Source organism: Crocuta crocuta, unplaced genomic scaffold (genome assembly GCF_008692635.1).
Source record: "Crocuta crocuta isolate KB4526 unplaced genomic scaffold, BGI_CrCroc_1.0 scaffold152, whole genome shotgun sequence".
Lineage (NCBI taxonomy): Eukaryota > Metazoa > Chordata > Mammalia > Carnivora > Hyaenidae > Crocuta > Crocuta crocuta.
This window is the reverse complement of record NW_027528798.1, coordinates 1,437,669-1,441,992: the sequence shown is the minus strand read 5'-3', so window position 1 is coordinate 1,441,992 and position 4,324 is coordinate 1,437,669. Positions and strand designations below refer to the sequence as shown.

At 34.9% G+C, this 4,324-nt stretch overlaps 1 non-coding gene across 1 annotated transcript; it reads left to right on the top strand.

The window, feature by feature from the left end:
* Nucleotides 1–3,499: 3,499 nt before the first annotated feature.
* Nucleotides 3,500–3,632, top strand: LOC144224600 (small nucleolar RNA SNORA2/SNORA34 family). Its single transcript, XR_013333083.1, has one exon. It is a non-coding gene; the product is annotated as a small nucleolar RNA SNORA2/SNORA34 family (small nucleolar RNA).
* The last annotated feature ends 692 nt before the right edge of the window (nt 3,633–4,324 follow it).

The following is a 4,324-nucleotide window of genomic DNA, read 5'->3' as shown; positions in this document are numbered from 1 at the left end:
AAAAGCTTCTAATTCAGTAGGGGAGAGAGTCCAGCACATGACTGAGTTTAAAAGAAACCAGTGTAGTGTGCATTCCAAATGGCGTCTGAAACAGATTGCCATGTGTGCAGCATAGAAAGCGTGATGAATTCCGGATGAGGACATCAGGGAAGGCTCACAAATGCATGCAACCATTATTTGTGTGCTGTGGGTGGGGGAGCATAGGACCATTTAGGTTCTTTATTTTTGACTTCCAGCTGGGTTCTAATTAATTTCCAAGGGACTCTCTTCTTGGATAAGCTCTTCTCTTCAAACAGCCCCCATCCCTATCTCCCAACCTTTTAATTGTTTACACAGATTGCTGAGAAAGCTTTTGACCAAGTGATGACTAGTTATGTATTTACTTGCTTTTCCTGGGCACTGGGTGTTTCAACTGACATTTTCTATGCATCAGGGATTTAACTCAATACATAGAACATATTTTTTGAAGTGGTTATTTTTTGGCCTTTATTTTACATTCATACCACTTCTCTGGGCACTATTTGTTCAGTTGTTTCATTCATGTGTGAACAAACATTTTAATGATAAAAGTAAATCAATATATCATTCATCAGAAAAAGGCAAAAAAATGTGTATGTGTATATAAAGACAGTGTTTGGGGCTATCAGGATGTTGGGGACACTGATGTGTACATAAGTAACTCCCTATATAACCTACGGGAAGACCAAGTATGAACTGAACTCAAGTAAAAATGTTAACAATCATTAACTATGGTTAGTCAGATTTGTTTCTTTTGTCTCCCCACACCTTCTGATCCTAAAGCAAACACTTTAAAGCTTATGAGCTCTTAGAGTTTGTAAACAAATAATGTTCATTCAGAGCCTGTTGTTTCAATAAAAGTTTTCCCATCTATATTCTTTTATTTTGCAACTGTGGAAAGACATTTGAACTCAGTTAATCTTTACAGAAAATCTAGTGTATGCTTATAATTGTAAATACACCAGAGCTCGTTGGATGGCATAGATTTCCCTTTACTCTCCCTAGTCAAATGCCCCTTCAAATCACTTCTTCTCCTGGACCAGAGTGCCTGAGTTTCTTTTTCTCTCCTTCCTGCTTTCTTCCCTTTCCCCACTTTTAGGGCTCAGCTTTGCTGTGCCACTTTGTACACAGATTGGTAAGTGGTATTTCATTGCATTTGTGCTTTGCCCAGACTTGGTGAGGACTTCAGCATGGAGCTGCTAAGACATCCTACTGCATGCATTGCATAAATTCGGTTAATTACTATGTTTAAATGATATCTTTGCAAATAAGACTGAAAAGGGAGGAAATCCAAGGAATGGAGACAACTTTTGATCATGATATCATATTTGCAAACATTCTACAGGATATTAGAAAGCCATGAAAGGTGTATTTTCAGAAATTGCAATACCGTAAGAATAAGCTTATAATATTAAACTTAAAAAAGCATAATGAAAATTGTACAAAGCAGAAAGGAAACATCCTAGAAGCATTAGTTAAAGAAAAAATAAGAAAGAATTAAACATAAAAGGAAAAAAGCTGGAGTAAAGAACAAGATACTCTCTATCAGATATTTGTTCCTAGAGTGCTATGGTAAAGACTAAGAGTGCTTCTGTTCCTGATTTTTGATCCTCCTATCTCTAATGTATTCAGTACTCACAACACCACATAATTGATAGCATTACTGAAGTAGTGCAGTCTGTTCACAATACATATTTTTAAATGCATATACTAATTATTATTGCATTATGAACATTCATTCTTTCTGGTTTCAACAGATTGACACGTGATGGCACAACTTGTATAAAACATTTCTTAGTTATTACATATGAAACATACTACTAGAAACTTTTTTCTAAGTGGCACTTACAAAAAATAAAATCAACTTGAATTGTATAAATTGTATACATTGGAGGTCAAAACATTAACCAGGTATTATCAATATAGTGTGAATTAATTATTTCTACTTTGTGGGTAAAAATCAATAGCTCAACTTGGAAAGGAAAGAGAATAATGATTTAAAGAATGATTTAAAACCTTATTCAGGTCCTAGAAGGTAAAAATATCTTCTGTTTTTGTTCTTAAATTTATTTCCCATCAGTAGTACAAAACTTCTAACAAAAAAAGGCTTAAAAATATTCTTCATATAGGTAAGAAGGAAAAAAAATCCTTCTACAGAACTGTAGTTTCCAAGCTTTCATTTGTAGGATGTTTTCCTTCCCCCTTGATACGATGTATCTACAACAACTGAATTATGACTTTGGCTTCCAGTCAGATCCTGTTGAGTCACAGAAGATAAATTGCTGAAGAGTACTAAAGTTAAGGCTCATAATTCAGTTGTCCAAAGCTCATCTTGCAAAAGCAGTTTGTATATGCAATAAAAAAAAAAAAAAAAAAAATGGAGAAAACTGCCAGGAATGTTCCTTCTTCCATTTTGTTTTGGTTCTTGGAGAAGGTTTTACCTAGTAAGTGTGTTTTGCATTCTTCAAATTTATTGCTTTTTGAGCCAAATGTAGTAACTGTCTAGCTTTCCAAATTTGATGGTTTATCATCTATAGAAAACCTCAGGTTTCCTTTAAAACAAAAACAAAAAATTCTTTCATGCAGTAGGATAACAATTTTGATCCAAAATTTGTACTGAGAACTCTGACTTCTCCCCAGTATGTGTCATTCATCCATAAAATCTTACATTTATGCAACTGCTTACATTGAATATCTTTTATATGCAGGATATAATTATATGTTTAACGTATGTTTTATTGACCAAACAGTAAACTTTAACATCTTTGGTGTTCACTTGTGTGCCACATGTTAACCAGAAGGCCTAACACATAGTCTAAGCAAATAACCCAACACAGCAAATATTTGAGAATTGACTACAATACTCAATAAATACTATTGAATGAGTATCAGCTATGTACCAAACATTGTGATTGACATATAGGAAGAATAGCAACAAAAACAGTTAGTTTTTATTGAATTGTTGTATGTGCTGAGAATTATGTCTGGTATTTCATATTTATCTTCTCATTTAATTTCCAAAATAAATTTACAAGATTGGAATCATCACTTTTTAACCTTTATAGATAAATGTGTTGAGGTTAAGGAAGATTAAATTATTTTCTTAAATCACAAAACTAAGAAGTACCAGAACTAGAATCTTAAACAGTGCTAGCTTTGCATATATTACTTTATTTTGTCCTTATAATGAGTACACAGGTAGACACTATTATAAACATATTTTTCAGATGATAAAATTAAAACTCTTAAAATCAAAGGACCCTAAATATTTTTTATGTCATCTAATGAAAGAAGTGGAGGGAAAAATAAATTGAACCAGATTCTGAATACCTCATGTCTCCAGATTTAATCCTCTTTCCATGAAAGGTAGGGTCTTTTGAGGTCTTAAGGGGAATTTAGAGACTGACGCTTTTTCAAGGAGTTTAGAACTTTGAAGAGGTAAGACACACACAAAATGATGCAAACAGAAAGTGACAAATGTTAGACCCTGAATCAAGACCAGTGGTTTGCAGTAGCTGTTGGTTTCAAACAGGAGCCAAGAGTAAAGTGTTTCTGTGGTCTGTTAGCCATTCAACACCCCACTGGGAATGGCTAGTTCAATTGGAAGAACATAGTTAAAAAAAAAAAAGAAAGAAAGAAAGTGACAAATGCTATGAAAGTCCTATGGAAGATAACAGCATCTTCTGGGGTTTTTAAGAAACTCAGAATCATGAACAGCTTCATAGAAGTGGCTTTCCAAATATCTGAAGCACAAGTGGATGTAGGCATGCAAGGATGTACAGAAAAGTGAGCTGTGGACCCTAGAAGTTAGGTTGGAGCATATGCTTTGTAGAGGAGAGAGAATAGAGTTACTATTCTGCCTATGTATTTCAACAATAAAATCCCTCAGAAAGGTTAGGTTTTTCAAAGAAACATAGCATTTTTTTAATGTTTATGTATTTATTCTGAGAGCTTGTGCATGAATGGGGGAGAGGCGGAGGGAGAGATAATCCCAAGCAGAGCCCCACGCGACCTGAGATCATGGCCTGACCTCAAACCAAGAGTCCAATGCCTAACTGACTGAGTTTACCCAGACAACCCTCATAGAGATCTTAATGCATGATGTACATCAAATTGACTTTCTTCAAGTCCTTTTGGTAAATAATTTTTAATTGGTGAAAGTACCTGACAAAGCAACTGTTATTTGAACATCTACTCTTTTGTGGGCTCTGTAATAGCAACAGGGGTAAGGAGGGGTAAGGAGGGGTGGGGTGGGGTTAAGGGAGAGGTACAGTAAAAGGCAGGCAAAGTGGCTGACCTGGCAGGC